The following is a 19,361-nucleotide window of genomic DNA, read 5'->3' as shown; positions in this document are numbered from 1 at the left end:
ATTTACCCTTGAGTTTAAAGTAATAACCCAGTGATGGCAAAGTGTGAGGAAATGGCCACATGCTGCTATTGAGAATAATAGTGATAAGAATGATGATGTTTATGGTAATAGCCACATTGACTAATATTTACACATCTTTTACTACATGCCAGGAACTAATCTAAATATTTTTACCTTTACTAACTTATTTAATCTTTATATCAACTTTATGGAATAAGATGATTTCCTTTTTTTTTTTTTTTTTTGAGACGGAGTTTCGCTCTTGTTACCCAGGCTGGAGTGCAATGGCGCGATCTCGGCTCACTGCAACCTCTGCCTCCTGGGTTCAGTCAATTCTCCTGCCTCAGCTTCCTGAGTAGCTGGGATTACAGGCACACGCCACCATGCCCAGCTGATTTTTTGTATTTTTAGTAGAGACGGGGTTTCACCATGTTGACCAGGATGGTCTCGATCTCTTGACCTCGTGATCCACCCGCCTCGGCCTCCCAAAGTGCTGGGATTACAGGCTTGAGCCACCGCGCCCGGCCATAAAATGATTTCTTAATCTCTGCAGATAAAGAAAATGAGCCAACAAAGAAAAAATATTTTTGGTGAGGTTATACAGCTAGTAAGCTGCAGTGCCATGATTTGAACATGTACTGATTCAGCATGTTTTTGGAGTATTTGGGCACTACTATAATTAAAACTATCAGGCAGGGCATGGTGGCTCATACCTGTAATCTCAGCACTTTGGGAAGCCAAGGTGTGTGGATCACCTGAGGTTAGGAGTTCAAGATCAGCCTGACTAACATGGAGAAACCCCATCTCTACTAAAAATATAAAAAAATATTAGCTGGACATGGTGGTGCATGTCTGTAATCCCAGCTACTCAGAAGGCTAAGGCAGGAGAATCTCTTGAACCCGGGAGGCAGAGGTTGCAGTGAGCCGAGATTGTGCCATTGCACTCCAGCCTGGGCAACAAGAGTGAAACTCTGCCTCAAAAACAAACAAACAAAGTAGCAAGCATTTAGGTCAATAATCACATTTCAACAATTCAGATTCAAAAATAACATGAGTACAAATATTATATACATATATTCACTTATCTTACCTTGGTCAGAAAACTATATAGATGATTTTATGCCATGACCTTCTCAGGGTATCACATTTAATGATAGGTACATGATGTCTATCTTTCCCTTATTGGTGATGTAAACCTGATCATCCATCAAGCTACTGCTGAACATCTCCAACATAGAATTACTTTTTTCCTTCTCTTGCAATTAACAAGAAGTCTATGGAGAGACACTTTAAGATTATGCAAATATTCTACCATTATACAAATTTTCCATAGGTTTAACATCCATTTGTAACCCTTTTCTGATCCAAGTTTTATTATGATGGTTGCAAAATAATGATTTTCCAACTCTGGCACTGTCTCTACATTTACCATTGACATGCGGCAGTCTATTGTGAACACGAATCCCTTCTCCTCCTCCCTTTCTTCTTCTCTTCCTCCTCCCCCTTGTCCTTTTTCTCCTTTCTCTCATTCTGTCATCAGTATGTACTCATAAATTCTTATGTTTTCAATAGTTTATATTACTATGCCTATTTTTTGTTCAAATTACATGGTGTTCCAAATTTGGACACTGAGAGCCCCTTCAAGCTGGATCCTTTGTTCTTGTGACATCTCTCATCAATTTATTGAACATTTCATTACTTTCTGGCATAACAAAATGCTCCAGGCCCATCTTATAGCTACCTTCCCCCAGCCTGGAATCAGCCACTTCTACAAGGAGCTTTGGGAGGGATTAGAGTTAGAGATCAAAATCTGAGAAAAACAGTGTTGAATTGAGTGATTATGAAAACTTCTAAGAAAATAATGTTAATAGAGGGCTTGGAATGAGAGTCAAATTTCATAGGAATAAATAATGAATAGATGGTGATTCTCAAGTGGGTGGTAATAGGTGATTTTAAGATTTTTCCCAAGTAACTCATAAAAGCAGCAAGGACAACCAGTTCCAAGGAGAAAAATTTATTGGAAAGGAGTTCTCCAAGAAAGTTTTATGGAGAAGCAATTTAAGCTAAGCCCACAGAATTGGAAGGCCTTAGAGCAATGCCTCCTGGGCAATGAACACTGGTGTTAGGTATCACTGTTCTCATGCCCCTCACAGAGTTCATTCTAGTTTTTCCATTCCCACATCTGAAACTCCAATAGTGAAGAAGGTATAGTTGCTATTGTCAAGGTGTAGTGTTTGATACAAATCCAAGCATTTATTTCACATATTCTTAGCTACAGGTATGATAGTTTCCTTGCTTCGCACAATTATCTTGCCAACCCAAAGGAGGAAGGTCGAAATAAAGTCCATTTATCCTCTCTGTCTACCCTAATTCCATGCACACGAACAACAATAGTCCATTACTCCAACTTTGAAATAATAAAGTAGACTATTTCAGTTAATTGTCCTGACCACTGGTATTTCTTCTTGAAGGTAAAACAACTCATGTATATTTGAAAATTATTCATTCAAAGTTTATAACGAAAATGATTTAGAAAAACAAACTTCTATCAATATAATAAAACAATCACTTAATTTTTCTGATTCTTTTGAATTTTTGTTCATTTCCACATAATATTTTTATAAGGGTAAGCATAATTTGATATTCTCTACAATTAAAAATGTTTTTTCTACTTTGTCATATGGGCTTTCTAATCATTTTAGACAATATACAATTGAAATAGGTGGAATACCAAATATTATGGAGAATTTGTCTGTTGGTAGGCCTTGTCACTGCTATCAACGATTAGCAATAAACATTTTCATGTATAAAATTTGAAAAAATAATCATTCCTTATACTATAGCTTCTGGAAAAGAAATTAAGCTTGACTGTGGGAGAGATTAAGAAATGCCACTAAGTTCAACCCAAGAAGTCAGAAGAACAATATAGATAACTCAAATAAATGAGAAATAAATGTAAGAACAGAAGTTAAAAATAGAAATAATTATACAACAGAGAGGATCAAACCAAAAGCTAGTTCTTTAGAGACTCATGAGGAGTATATGTCTTTTCTCAAAATAATTACAAAAATGCGAAGAAGGCACAAAGAAACCTCAGGAATGAAATCAGAGATATAACTATAGCTATGGTTTAGAACCATACTTCTGTTTAATAGAATTATATTATTTTGCCCTTGAAAATAATCATATATTGGGGAAGAAATATTTATAACCTTTAAATCACTTTTGAACCTTAGAGAAGAACCACTATTCCAGTGATACTTGCAATAAACCCAAAATAATTGTAAATATTTCCATGAAGAAATATCAGTATCAATCTCCTTGATATTCCTTATAGGCAAGGGTATTTATCTACGACTTGGAGTTTGATATATTGGAATAATGGAAAAACTTGCATCAGAGTGGTATTTAGTTTACTTCTTAACAAGGTTCAAATAATACACACTTGGATCAATTAATACCATCCCCTTTCCCCACATCATCCCGAAGGTGTTCTAAAAACTGTAGCCACTCTACTTCTGGTTCTGCAGAGTTGCCTCCTTTTGATAGCCATCACCAAATAATTTATCTGGGAGGATTTACCACTTTTGAAACATCTCATCCCATGAAGAGTAGAGGCTCTGCCTCCATAGCCCTCTCAATTTTTGCATTTTTGGACATAAATGACTAAAAAGTAGAGTTATATCTCCCATTTACAAATGCAGAGCAACATACAAATGTGAGCCAGGAGCTAAATTAGGCATTATCAGACTAAAATGCTTTGTTTTTTCTCCCCTCCTCCCTCTTAGTCTTTTCTTGCATTTTATATATTCTTCCATGGAAACACAAAAGTCTCAATACAGATTTGTGGGCACTTGTCCAAAAACATGCCACCGTGAACACAGATTGAGAAAAACACATCACTGGTTTTGTCCCTACAAGGTCAGAATTAGGCCTCTCATCCCTTTTTGCTCTGATAGAGGCACCATCATTGTCTCATGGGATTGGGCACAAGTGCTGCTATGTCTGATCTTTTTCTTAAATTTCCTGCAGTTGGGCCGGGCGCGGTGGCTCAAGCCTGTAATCCCAGCACTTTGGGAGGCCGAGGCGGGTGGATCACGAGGTCAAGAGATCGAGACCATCCTGGTCAACATGGTGAAACCCCGTCTCTACTAAAAATACAAAAAATCAGCTGGGCATGGTGGCGCATGCCTGTAATCCCAGCTACTCAGGAGGCTGAGGCAGGAGAATTGCCTGAACCCAGGAGGCAGAGGTTGCGGTGAGCCGAGATCGCGCCATTGCACTCCAGCCTGGGTAACAAGAGCGAAACTCCGTCTCAAAAAAAAATAAATAAATAAATAAAAATAAAAATTCCCTGCAGTTGTTATTTTCCTAAACATTCCAGTTTGTCAAGACTTTTCTTTGTTAAATTGCTCTCTGAAACCAGTGGCAAGATTTTCTCATAATAATGTTTTGCAGACACCCAGCCCTCTTGTAACAGGAAGGGAAGGGAGCCGTTATATTTTGATCCAACAGACTCCTCTCATAATGGAACAGGGGAAACTTTGAAAATACTGCCTGTGTATGTAATGTTATCCTTGCCACTTCATGTTCTTGAAGAACTCATTGTTAGTTTTAAGTACCTGACAAGCTGGAGAATGTGAAGGAAAATAGTCATATGACAAGGTTAAACAGCAAAAGAGCAGATTTTTCAATTCTGCTAATGAAAGGTATGAGGACACCAGGTGAACCTTCTGAGTAACAGATGGGCTATTACCTATTTTGACATGCTCTGGTCAACTAGAGTCTTGGCTAGATATTCATACTATGGGAAGGAAGGAAGGAAGGAAGGAAGGAAGGAAGGAAGGAAGGAAGGAAGGAAGGAAGGAAGGAAGGAAGGAAGCAAGCAAGCAAGGAAGGCAGGCAGGCAGGAGGGAAGGAGGGAAAGAGGAAAGGAGAGAAGGAGGGAGGAAGGGTGGGCTAACATTTGTATGTTGCTCTGCATTTGTAAATGGGAGATATAACTCCACTTTTTAGTCATTTATGTCCAAAAATGCAAAAATTGAGAGAGCTATGGAGGCAGAGTCTCTACTCTTCATGGGATGAGATGTTTCAAAAGTGGTAAGCCCTCCTAAGTAAATTATTTGGTGATGGCAATCAAAAGGAGGCAATTCTGCAGAACCAGAAATAGACTGGCTACAATTTTTAGAGCACCTTCAGGATGATGCAGGGAAAGGGGATGGTATTAATTGATCCAAGTGTGTATTATTTGAATCCTGTTAAGAAGTAAACTAAATACCACTCTGATGCAAGTTTTTCCATTATTCCAATATATCAAACTCCAAGTCATAGATGAATACCCTTTCCCATAAGGAATATCAAGGAGGGAGGGAGAGAGGGAGGGAGGGAGCGAGGGAGGGAGGGAGGGAGGAAGGAAGGAAGGAAGGAAGGAAGGAAGGAAGGAAGGAAGGAAGGAAGAAAATAGCTTTCTGAAACCATAAGAGTGATGACAAATAGTTTACATTTTTCATACCTATTGATTGGGAGTTATTCTAATGTTCAATGTAAAGTAACTTTTAGAGCCTAGATTAAGTAAAAATGTCAGTTTTTTAAAAGGAAAAGAACATAATAGTATCAAATTTACCCAGCCTGCAAGATGTGTGGCAGTGCATACCTACTGAACACCTTAATGCAGGAACAAAGGTATAGGGCTCTAGACTCACCTGTCTGTCTCTTAGCCTGCTAAACACACTGTCCTCACCCTTTATTGGCCTCACCTCTTTTATTTAATGCCCCTAACTGGTATCCCTAGGTTTGCCTGAAGTAGTTCATTGCCAATTAGTCCCAATTGCTAACTTTTTCCAGGCCTTTTCCAGCTATATATCTATTTCCCCCCTTCTGTGTTTCACTTATCATCTGGATCAATTTCTGCAAAGTCTCAGACTTATAAGCCTTTGTTTTTCTCTATTCCAAAAGGCATGAGTTTTCTCCACTTTACTCTGCTCAAACCCACATGTGGATGAAAAATGGCTGCTCCTTAGATTTCAGTCACAGATTCAAGCAGTATTGCTTGGAGTGGAAGTACTATGTGCAAACAACCACTGCCATTTACGACTACTTGCTGTGTTCCAGAGAAGGAACCAAATGAAAAGAGCTAGAACAGGGCCTGACACACCGTGAACACTCAGTGTTCTGTGGCTGTTATGATGACCCAGGCTCTTTGTGAAGTGTCTGTTCCTCACAGCATCACCTGTCAAGAAGGTGAAAGGTAGGAATGAACAAAGAACCTCCCTTTGTGTTTGAGTGGAATCCTCAGGCCCTCTCTGTGCCTGAATGCAAATAGTAAAGATCTTTTAAAATTGCACTTACCAATGAGGAGGATTAACCAAATCCTTAATAAATGAGAACTTGAGACTGCTGCATTTCATTAGTTATTTTCAACCCCAAAATTTGTCCTATTTTTTTTAATTTATCTGAGCTGAAGGAGTACATGTGTAAGTTTGTTATACAGATAAGCCCGTGTCATGGGTGTTTGTTGTACAGGTTATTTCGTCGCTCAGGTCCGAAGCCTAGTACTCAACAGTTATTTTTTCCTGATCCTCTCCATCCTTTCACAATCCACCCTCAAGTAGGCCTCAGTGTCTGTTGTTTCCAACTTTCCGTCCATGTGTTCTCCTCGTTTAGCTCCCACTTATAACTGACAGTATGCGATGTTTGGTTTTCTGTTCCCATGTTAGTTTGCTAAGGATAATAGCCTCCATCTCCATCCATGTTTCTGCAAAGGACAGGACTCTCATTCTTTTTTATGGCAGTGTAATATTCCATGGTGTATATGTGCCATATTTTCTTTATCTAGTCTACTGTTGATGGGGATTTAAGTTGATTCTGTGTCTTTGCTATTGTGAGTGGTGCTGCAGTGAACACACAAGTGCATGTGTCTTCATAATAGAATGGTTTAGATTCCTATGGGTATATAGCCAGTAATGGGATTGCTGGGTTGAATGGTAGTTCTATTTTTGAGCCCTTGAGAAATTGTCCACTGCTTTTCACAATTGTTGGACTAAGTTATACTCCTCAAACAGTGTATAAGCATTCCTTTTCCTCTGTAACCTCACCAGTATTTATTTTTTGACATTTTAATAACAGCTATTCTGACTGGTGTGAGATGGTGTCTCATTGTGGTTTTGATTTGCATTTCTTTAATGATCAGTGATATGGAGCTTATTTTCATACACTTGTTGGACACATGTATGTCTTCTTTTGAAAGTGTTCATGTCCTTTGTTTACTTTTTAATGTGTTTTTTCTTGTAAAGTTGATTATGTTCCTTATATACAAAGTCCTATGAATATTAGACATTTGTCAGGTACATAGTTTGAAAATATTTTCTCCCATTCTGTAGGTTATTTTCTGTATTACTAGTTTCTTTTGCTATACAGAAGCTCTTTACAGTTTAATTAGATTCCATTTGTCAATGTTTGCTTTTGTCCTACATGTGCTTTCTGATGTTTGTTACGGTTTGCGCTTATTGTGCAGTCAACTGAGAGTTTTCAAATATGTTCCTAATACAGCTGGTTATCAGCGGAAAGTTTCCCTGAATTGTGGGCTCCAGTCTGGGGTCTTGGCATCTCCTTTTCTGGTCACCCCAGGCTTCTATCTTCCAACCCTTCGCTCAAAACCTAGGTGAGTGTGGCCATGCTTACTTTCACCAATCTTCCTTTCATTTTCTCTCCCCCATCATGTCCTACCAGAAGCCATTAAAAATAGGTTCATAACCTTTCATTTAAAATCTTAATTCCCTAAACCCTAAGGGATTTTTATCTTTCAATTTCTAGTTATTATTACTGTCAAAGGATTATATTACTGACTATGTGATTCCACTTACACGATGAATGTGAAATAGCCAAACTCACAGAAGCAGAAAATGGAATGGTGGCCAGGGCTTGGAGAGAGTGGGAAATGGGGAGGTACTAGTGAAAGAGTACAACATTTTGGTTCCACAGATGAATAAGTCCTAAAGATACGCTGTATAATTTAGTGTCTATAGGTAACAACACTGTATTTTATACTCAACAATTTGCTATAAGGGTAGGTCTAATGTTGTATCTTTATTATAGAAAAAAATAATAATAATAAATAAGAGGGTAAGAGGAAACTTTTGGAAGTGGAATAGGTTTGCAGGATAGATTGCAGATTGTGGCAATGGTTTCATGGGGATATACTTATCTCCAAACTCACCAAGTTGTATGCATTAAATAGGTACAGCTTTTTCTATGTTGATTGTCCTTCAATATAAGTGTTTTTTTAAAGAAAGTTTCCAAACATTGCCATTGTTCAGTAAAATCCCCTTGGTTGAGAATCAGTACTCAAATAAAGTCTTAGTTCACAGAGAATATACCTTGATTGATCTTCAATGATACTATCCATAAGTACAAACAATTCTCTGTGATCAGCAAAATCATAGCATCTATCTTACACAGACACATTAAAAACAAAACAAAACAAAACAAGGAGTTTATGCTATTCAGTATCTAGTTAACATGGCAAAGCACAAACTGCACTAATTTCATTTTTTAGAAATCTCTTTTTTAGTTTCAAATAACTCAAAGAGAACATAACCTATGGCCATTAAATTATTTGACAGAAGAAAGATATAAGGAGAGAAAAACAGGAAGATTCAGCCATATAAAAATTATTTTTGACGCCCTGATGTGTTGGAGTCCACCCACAGTCATATAAATCTGTGGTTGATCTTATTTCCATGACTGTTATATAGCTCTAAATAAACTTTTAAAAACACATATATTTTCATGTCGCAAAACTAGATCCCAACAGATTTGTGAAATACCATTCTCTTCACATACAAGAATTTAAATGATGAATGCAATAATCATTATCAAGGAACCAGCCACTACTAGGTCACAAATGACCTGTTTCCTATTATTTTCCAAAGTCCCATGCACAGCATAAGTTGCTGATTGCAAAGTGGATGGAACTGAAATGTGTGATTTCCCTGCAGAGCTAACACTGTGGATGAAAAGAGGCAGAAGATGCCTGCAGGGAATTCAGGCGATTTCTATTATAGTGCATCATTTCCCACTGACTTTGACCTGTGAGAAAATTGGAATTTTCAGCTGTTTTCATTATAAATGGAGTATATAGTAAAAACTTCTTATTACTCCAAAATCTGAGAGCGGTTGTCTCACCCAGTTCTCAACACTTGATGTAGTCATGCCTTTAACAATATTACTAACATGGTTATCCCTTCTGTGCTTAAATATCTCCATGTCCTGATGTTCATTAATTTCTAAGAAAGCCTATTTCACTGTAGGAGAGTTTTAATTAATAGAGTATCTTTCATTATTTTAAGATAAAATTTTCTACTTAGACTACAGTAACACACAATGAGTTTCTCCTGCCATATGAAAGGTATTCAAAGATTTAAAATGTGTATCATCTCTTCCTACACTTTTCTTTTGGTGTGAAGAACTGGTGTTGTATTGAGTACAATGTCTATAAGGATTTTCTTTACATATTTTGTCTGATTATGTAAAAAAATTTTCCCCCAAAATTTTGCATTTTAATAGTGATCACCTTAAACATGTTAATTCTATAAAGACAAAGGTTAACAGTTGCTGTCAATTAAAATATAGATTGTACATCTTTAATAAATACATGTTAATGTTTATTATTTTAATTATTAAAGTACAACTGAACAGATGTATTAAATAAATAAAAATGCATTAAATAAATGAAAATCTTCCTTCACTTTTGTTTCATATGAAACAAATAAATGATGAGAAACTATTCTCTTAACTGTAACTCTTAAATTAGTCTTGTGGGTGTGTATCTTTTGATTAATCAATATTTATTAAGGATAGGCGCAAAGTAGACAAAAATCCTAGTTTGAAATATTAGTTATGCCATTTATTATGTGACCTTGGACAAGTTACTTATCTGTAAGTTGACTTGTCTCTAGGATGGGGATAACAACAGTATCTATCTTATAGGATTATTGTGAAAATTAAATTAATAATGCAGGTAAACATTTACTTTTATTTTTAGAGACGAGGTCTCGCTCTGTCACCCAGGCTAGAGTGCAGTGGTGTAACCATAGTTCACTGCAGTTTTGAATTCCTGGGCTCAAGTGATCCTTCTACCTCAGCCTCCCAAGTAGCTGGGACTATAGGCAGCTACCATGCCTGACTAAATGTAAAAGCCCTATACATAGTAAGTGATCAACACAATTTAGCTAATATTTCTAGCCCAATATTCTACTTTTTATATATTTATCCTCTATATAGTAATTATTATACCTTTGTTTTCAAAGCATTGTATAATGTATTTAGTTATTTGTATATACATGTTCATATATTCATATTCATAAAGACAGGGGATGGATGCAACAAACCACCATGGCATGTGTATACCTATGTAACAAACCCACATGATCTGCACATGTGCCCCAGAACTTAAAGTATAATTTTTTAAAAAGCACAAAAAAAATATAGTATCTGTGCGTTTTTCATATATGACTTTCAAAAAAAAAGAAAAGAAAATTTTGCTGTTAATTATAGAACATCCATTAGGAAGGTAGTGTTACAGTATTTTTTAGGGTTGGGCATGGTGGCTCAAGCGTATAATCCCAGCACTTTGGGAGGTGGAGGCAGGTGGATCATCTGAGATCTGGAGTTCGAGATCAGCCTGACCAACGTGGAGAAAGCCTGTCTCTACTAAAAATACAAAATTATCTAGGCATGGTGGTGCATGCCTGTAATCCCAGCTACTTGGGGGCTGAGGCAGGAGAATTGCTTGAACCCAGGGGGCAGAGGTTGTGGCGAGCCAAGATCTCGCCATTGCACCAATTGAGATCTCACCATTGTTGTCTGCACTGGGCAACAAGAGTGAAACTGTCTCAAATATATATATATATATTTTAGTAATGCCACATCTGAAACATATTTTAATAATACTATATATATTATATATAGTATTAATATATGTAATTTAATATTATATATAGTATTATTAAAATATACATAATTTAATAATACCAATATATTATTGGTACTATTATATCTTATTAAAATATATTATATTATTAAAATATATTATATTATTAAATATATCATTAAAATATATATAATTTAATACCAATATATTATATTACCTCTATATTATATATTATACTATGTGTAAAATATATATAAAACATATTGTATGTAGGTATTACTAAAATATGTTTCAGATGTGGTATTACTAAAATGTTTATATATATATACACATGCACATTATACATATATAATGAAGTACTATTCAGCCTTAAAAAAGAAGGTGATCTTATCATTGCAACATGGGCACATATGGAGGACATTATGCTAAGTGAAATAAGCCGGGCACAGGAAGACAAATACTGCATAATTTCACTTATATGCAGAACCTAAAAAGTTGTACTGATAGACATAGAGAGCAGAATGCTGGTTATCAGAGGCTGGGGGCAGGGAGGGAGGGAACAAGGATTTGGTTGTCAAAGGGTATGAAATTTCAATTATACAGAAGAAACTAATTTTTTTCTTTGCTTTGCTTTGCTTTTTTTTTTCTTTTTCTTTTATTTATCTATTTTTTTTTTTTTTTTTTTTTTGAGACAGGATCTTGCTTTGGTGCCCAGGATGGAGTGCGGTGGTGTGATCAGGGCTCACTGCAGCCTTGACTTCCCAGGCTCAAACAATCCTCACAGGTCAGTCTCAAAGTAGCTGGGACTACAGGCACATGCCACCATGCCTGGCTATTTTTAAATTATTATTATTTTTTGTAGAGACAGGGTCTTACTATGTTGCCTATGCTGGTCTCGAATTCCTGGATTCAAGCGATCCTCCCACCTCAGCCTCCTAAGGTGCTGGGATTACAGGTGTGAGCCACCATGCCCAGCCAGGAGGAATAATTTTGAGATCTATCGCAAAATGTAGTGATAATAGCCAATAATAATGTATTCAAATATCAAAATAACAAAGATATTCCAAATGTTTCACCACAACAAATGATGAGTGAGGTGACAGTTAATCAGTTTGATTTAATTATTTTTCATTGTATATATGGAATATATATGTATGTCAAAACATCACAGCATACCCCATAAATGTATACAATTTGTGAATTAAAAATAATATTAAGAAAAAGTATGCTATTGAAAAAAGTATTTTTCATGTAATAAGTATTCAAATAATTTCTGTTTCAAGACTCATGATTTTCTGTGTTGAGGGCTCAGGTTCAAATCTATTCCTTCAAATGTCTCCATACTTCTTTTTGTTAATAATGTTAATAATATTAATATTTTAAAAGTAATTCAGTATTTTGTAATGTAATTTAGTCATTTAAATTTTAACCTTGTCCATAATATAATTGTCTATTCTTTTTTTTTTTTAAGACAGTTTCACTCTATTGCCAAGGCTGGAGTGCAGTGGTGCAACATCAGCTCATTGCAACCTGTGTCTCCTAGGTTCAAACAATTCTCCTGCCCCAGTCTCCTGAACAGCTGAAATCATAGGCACATGCCACCATGCCTGGCTAATTTTTGTATTTTTTATTGGAGATGGGGCATTACCACATTGGCCAGGCTGGTCTCGAACTACTGACCTCAAGTGATTGACCCGGCTCAGCCTCCTAATGTGCTGGGATTACAGGCATGAGACACTGTGCCCCGCCATAACTGTGTTATCTTATGACCTCAGTAACCTAGTTGCTTTAGTAGGAAAAAGAAAAAGGCATGGTGTTTCGGTAACATTTATATTTATCTGCAAATATCTTATTTATGTGCAAGTTGTGTATAAATCTTATTTCAATGCTGTTGAATACCAAACTACAAGACGCTTTCCACAATGTTGTAAACATGGAAGGAACTTTTCCTCTTTTAAGAAACTTCCAGTTCTGTTTAGGAGATTACAGACAAAGCAATATATGATGGCTTTCAAGTAATTGATATAGACAGTAAGTGTTTTAAAAGCATAAGAGAAGCAAGTTCATTAGCAACAGGGACGGGTAGAAAGGCTTCCTGAGAAAGGGAGTTGCAACTGTATCTTGGATAAGTGGGAGTCATAAGTGGGAAGCCATTCCAATGACATATGTGTACACAGGTGTGAAAATGTCCACAAGCATTTAGGCAATATCTCACCAGGAGTAGAGTTCTTGGGAGGGGAGAAGACAAGCTGGTTTGAGGACAAAATGTGGGATGCTGTGTATACCAAGTTAAAGGTGGTAATTCTGAAGATAATCCAGAGGTGTTGTGGGATCTTAAAAAAGAAAGCAGGGCCTCATTTAGAAAATTAAGTTATGTCTGCTAATCAGAAATTTCATTCTATAAACATGCCGGTGATCTTAGGTTTTACCATATAAGTTTACGTTAAGGCTTGTAGAATACTAATTTTAATTCATGGACTTAATGTCTCAATTTTACTAATGGTTTATATCTCAAGAACTTGGTCAGGAAATTTTGTTCTCTTAGTTGATTTCCTTTTGTAAAAATTCCATATGTTATTTTAAGTGTCTTTGGTTTTTCTTTGGACTACAGCATCAAGGGACCACAGAGGTTGGAAACTGAGGCAAGTTGACAGCTGATTAAATAAAAATATACTTATGTTCCTATGCATTAGCTGGCATGGTGTGTGAAGTAATGCAGTGGGGTAAGAATCAAAACACTCATGTTATTCCTGCGTTTCTCACTGAGAAATGATGTGGTCCTGGCGAATTCACATATTTTCCATTTATATGTGAGTGACAACGAGCTTTCCCTGATCACTTTACATGGAGGTTGTGTGATACACCAGAAAGAAGACACAATTGGAGGTCAGACATTTGCCATGACTATGTGTCTACTCCAATAACCCCTCTCAGTTTCCAAGGCCCACTCTGCCTCCAGTGCCAACTGTGCCCCAGCAGAGATCTCATCAAAGAAAAATCGGATCATGTTGCTCTTTTGCTTAAAACTACCACAATCTCCATTATTCCAAGGATAATAAACAAGCTACTTGGCTCAGCCCTACATTTGCACCTCCCATTGTGTTCTGAGTCCCTCATTCTCAGTTCCTTAAATAGGCCCCATTCTCACCTTTGTGGGGCCACTGTGTGTACAATTTCTTTGAGATTATGTTGTTCTTCATGTCATGATTTGGTGCAGTTATAATTTTCATAGGTGATAGTGTGATTGTCTAACATCTGCCCCCATCTGGACTGTAAGTTTCAATGAGGATAAGTGAAGTCCCCTTTGGATGTTCTGTTAACCCAACTCTATTCCTATTACCTCCCATGATAATCTAGCACAACAGGCATTCAATAAATTTTTGTTGAACTAATTCATGAATTTAATGGTTATGTGAATTTTAAAATAGAGATAATGATGATAGCTACTATAATACACAGGGTGGTTCATCTGCTCCACCGGGTTTTTATAAGCCTTTTACAAGGCAAATACAAGACTATTTATTAGGGAGAACATGGCAAACAATTAAGCACACAAATATGAGTATTCCTGATAATAAAAATAGCTGAAAACAAATTGAAATAATAGCCCATAAAATTTTGATACCTAACATGAGCCAAAAAAATTTTATTTTAAGATGGAAATCTAAGAAATTAAGGGGGAACCAGGAAAAAAGCACTTATAAGATAGAAAATGTCAACTAGTGATATTAAAGACACCTCAGTCTTGTAAATGTGCAAATTGGATAATCACTTAGGTACACACTACTTTCTACCCATGAATCCAAATGATCTTAAACAATGCCCATCCCTTCCTTGTCATGGTCATCCTGCTTGTTGTAGAGACACTAACATTCAAGAGATCCAGTCTCACAGTGTGGTTTGTCATCTTTTCAATTCCTATTGTCTAACCTATCATGGCTAAACCAGAGCATGCAAAATCATTCTGACCTTGGCTTCGCAGACACTTTGGTATTACCTTATCAAACAAAGCAACCCTGACAAAAATGCTCAGCATCTATTTAGTGACTCACAGGGAGGGCTGTGTGTACCACAGTTTATAGTTCAGTATCTAATCGCGTGCAGGTGTGTCAAGCATGTACATAGCATGTGCATGCTAGTCAAGCAAGCATGCCCAAGAAAACCCAGAGAAATTGCTTGTGCTTTTAAATAATAAGTTGACTATGTTAAATCATTATGCAGAGCCACAGTGATGGAAAATTTCATATGGTTTAAACAGAAGAGCAGCCTTGTAGAAAAAGCATTTCATTGATTGCATATCTAATGAGAAGGAAGTACACGAAACTGAAAATTGAAATAAGAAAAGCAATTGGTTGTCTATGGTTTCAGTGAAAGGATCTAATATTAGTGTTACATTCACATTCGTATTTATAAAATAGATCTGTGATGGATATTCTGGTTCCAGTTTTGAGACTCATCACTGCCTCCCAATATTGCACATTGTACTCATCTTTCCAGCATTATTTTCTGCAGTCTTCTACCTTCTGTATATGAGAATGACTCTCTCTACTGAGTTACCAGTATGGAATCAGTACCTCAAGGGGTCATCGTCATCAGTGAGAACAGACTTATTCTGCTAATCCACAGCCTTTTACATAACTCCATTTTTTTTAATGTTACTTTTTGTTAGGGATATAGAGAAAACCATAACCTTAAATAAAATATAGAAGAATGAATTCAAATTTTAGCTTCATTAACACCATGTTGTAATCAGCAAGCTGATCATCCATTAATTAGAATACTATTTGTAGTGTTTTATTTCTTATTTTGAGAAAGGGAATCTATACTACCTAAAGTTTTAAAAATTGTTAATACGTAAAGAGCAGGTCTCTTCCAATTAGCAGAAAGGTGAATTGGCAATGCTTAGGTTTCTGAGCAAAGTGCAAAGTGAAGAAAAGGATCTGTATCATTCTTCAGCCATGCAGCTTTCTTCAATGACCTGTAGAGTCTCCTCTTGTTCACCATGACCATGTGATGGCGTGAGCTATTGTTGACGGCCCATTAATAATGGAAACTGTGTGCCAGTAAAGTTTTTTTTTTTTAAATACCAGAGCTTCCTTAATTTAAAAATGCTTGATTATTTTAAATAATACAATCTCTTTTCTGACATATGGGATGTTTCTTTGCTATTAGTGGGTTACACCATTAATTGTTGATTTTCTTCTGCCTGCCACAGCCTAACTTCACACAATCCGTTATTTATGTCAATCACCAAAGAACACATATTTGGTCTTCAAACTCATGTCCTGGCTTACAACTTCTGAATTCCTAAGAAACTCCAACGTGATGTTTTTTATGAAAGCGAGTTGACTGGTATTTGGAAACCCCTAGGTAGCTTCAGGCTGAGTCTGCTCTCCCAAACAAACAAAAAAGCCTCATATCTTTTTCTATTGTGGAAGTTTAATAAATATGTTTACTGGCCAACATTCTAGTTAATATGATATTCTGAAATTATTAGTGGCTCTTATTTACTGAAGTCATTCTTGTTTTAGGTTAAGACAGATACAGATGGTCCCTGACTTAGGATGGTTTGACTCATAATTTTTTGACTTTATGATAGGTTTATCAGAATATAAACCAATAAGTTAAAGAGCTCCTTATGATATAAAGTGGGGTTATGGTTTCTACTGAATGATTATCACTTTTGTCATCACAAAATTTATAAAAATCATAAGTTAAACCCATGGTTAAATCATAGGCTGACTGCTGTGCTGCAAGCATTAAATGAATTTTTTTCTTAGAGTATTTTTGACTCACCATGGGTTTATCTGGATGCAATTCCATAGAAAGTAGAGGAGAATCTGTTGTACCTCCGTATTCATAGGGAATTGGTTCCAGGACCCCCACAGATACCAAAATCTGTGGATGCTCAAGTTCCTTATATAAAATGGTATAGTATTTGCATATAACTTACGCATATTCCCCCAAATGCTTGAAATCATTTCTGGGTTACATATAAGTTCTAATACATGGAAGTACTATATAAATAGTTATCACAGTGTATTGTTTTCTTTGTATTATTTTTATTATTTTTAAATATTTTTGATTCTCGGTTGAATCCATGGATCCCAAACTATTTTTGTCAGAGTTCTCTCAGAGGTACAGAATTAATAAGATAAACACACACACACACACACACTATATATATATGTATATAAAATGTATATATATTATATATATAAAATATATATAATATATATATATTATATATATATAATTATTAAGTATTAACTTACATGATCACAAGGTCTCACAATAGGCTGTCTGCAAGCTGAGGAGAAAGGAGAGCCAGCCCGAGTCTCAAAACTGAAGAACATGGAGTCCAGTGTTTGAGGGCAGGAAGCCTCCAACATGTGGGAGAAATGTGTAGACTAGGAGGCTAGGGCCGTCTCACCTTTTCACAATTTTTTGGCTGCTTTATATTCGCTGGCAGCTAATTAGATTGTGCCCACAAGATTAAGGGTGGATCTGCCCTCCCCAGCCCACTAACTTAAATGTTAATCTCTTTGGGCAACTCCTATTGGAATTCACTTGGGGTAGCACAGACACACTCAGGTTTAATACTTTGTATTTCTCAATCCAATCAAGATAACACTCAGTACTAACCATCACAAGTCTACCCCTTGTCACCTTGAACCCATACACATCTCCTAAGATCATATATAATCTTCAAACAAAGGCAATAATAAGGCCGTAATTATGCCTAACGTAATTCAACTATCCTTTACAACCAGAAATGTACCAATCCCCAACCCAAATACTATCACATAAAGTTAACAATATTTAATTGCTGATATGAAGTAATAAATCTTATGTCCATGATAAAGGAAAAGGAAATAAAATAAAGATATTTTCTTAGTACATGTGTATACATGCACAAACTTGTTTTAACAAAAGGAGGAGGAAATACTCATGACAGTTACAGTCCTTGTTTCTGCAGCTGGCCACATGATGATAGCTGGTATTGATGACTACCTTCTTCTACTACACATTCTGTATTCTTTTTTCCTTCAGCAAGCACCTGAACAGCTTGTGGGTTGTTTTTTGTTTGTTTTTTTTTTTTTTCTGGTGGAGTCACCCAAAATTTCATTCCTGAAGGGTCTGGGTCATTTGTAGCCCTGCCTGGATTGGGCTGTTGTGGTTTCCCAGTGACCTTAATCACAGGTCATGGTAATACTAAGAGAAGCCCTAATGGATCTCCTGTATTCCATGCATATTCTTCCCTACCTTCATTGCCGAGTAGTAGACTTGATATTCATCTTGATATTCCAGGTCAATCACCCTAGCCAACACTGTCACTCCCTTCTTAGCCTGTTGACTTAAAGATAAGAGGACCCCAAAGTGTCCAGGTGGCAATCTTAACTTCCAACGTAATGGAATCATTGTCTCCTGATGACAGCATTCCTCCCTCTGGAACTAAGGCGTCTAGGCCAGCAGAACATAATGTCGCAGGAACAGGAAGCAAAAATTTTGCTAGTGGATCACTAGGGGTGACAGTGACTGGTGCTACTTCCACTTCCACCCCTTGATTCCTGGGCCTGTGAATCCTGGCTATAGGAGAAATAATACCATATATTGGATATTGATTCAGAGCATACACGACCTTCTGGAGAGCTTTGCCCCAGCCCTGCAAAATATTGTCACCTACTTGGCATTGTAATTGTGACTTCAAAAGGCCATTCCACCATTCTATCAATCTGGCTGCTTCAAAATGTTGGGGAACATGGTAAGACCAACGAGTTCTATGAGCACGAGCCCACTGCTGCCCTTCCTTAGCCATAAAATGAGTGCCTTGGTCAAAGACAATGCTGTGTGGAATACTATGATGGTGGATAAGGTGTTCCGTGAGTCCCACAGATGGTAGTCTTGGCATGAACACTGCCTGCAGCATAGGCAAACCTATAGCCAGAGCAAGTGTCTATTCCAGTGAGGACAAACCTCTGCCCTTTCCATGATGGAAGAGGTCCAATATAATCAACCTGCTACCAGGTAATTGGCTGATCACCCCAAGTAATGGTGCCATATTGAGGGCTCAGTGTTGGTCTCTGCTGCTGGCGAATTGGGCCCTCAGCAATGACTGTAGCCAAGTCAGCCTTGGTGAGTGGAGGTTCATGTTTCTGAGCCCATGCATAACCTCCATCCCTGCCACCATGGCCACTTTATTCATGAGCCCATTCGGTGATGACAGGAGTGGCTGGGGAAAGAGGCTGAGTGGTGTACACAGAACAAGTCATCCTAACCACTTGATTATTAAACTCTTCTGCTGAGGTCACCCATTGGTGAGCACTCACATGGGATACAAATATCTTCATAGTTTTTGACCACTCAGAGAGGTCCATCCACATACCTCTTCCTCAAATTTGTCACCAACTTTCCAATCATGCTTCTTCTA

This window comes from Sapajus apella, unplaced genomic scaffold (assembly GCF_009761245.1).
Source record: "Sapajus apella isolate SASKATOON/1434 unplaced genomic scaffold, GSC_monkey_1.0 scaffold183, whole genome shotgun sequence".
Classification (NCBI taxonomy): Eukaryota; Metazoa; Chordata; class Mammalia; order Primates; family Cebidae; genus Sapajus; species Sapajus apella.
Note: the sequence above shows the minus strand (reverse complement) of the source record.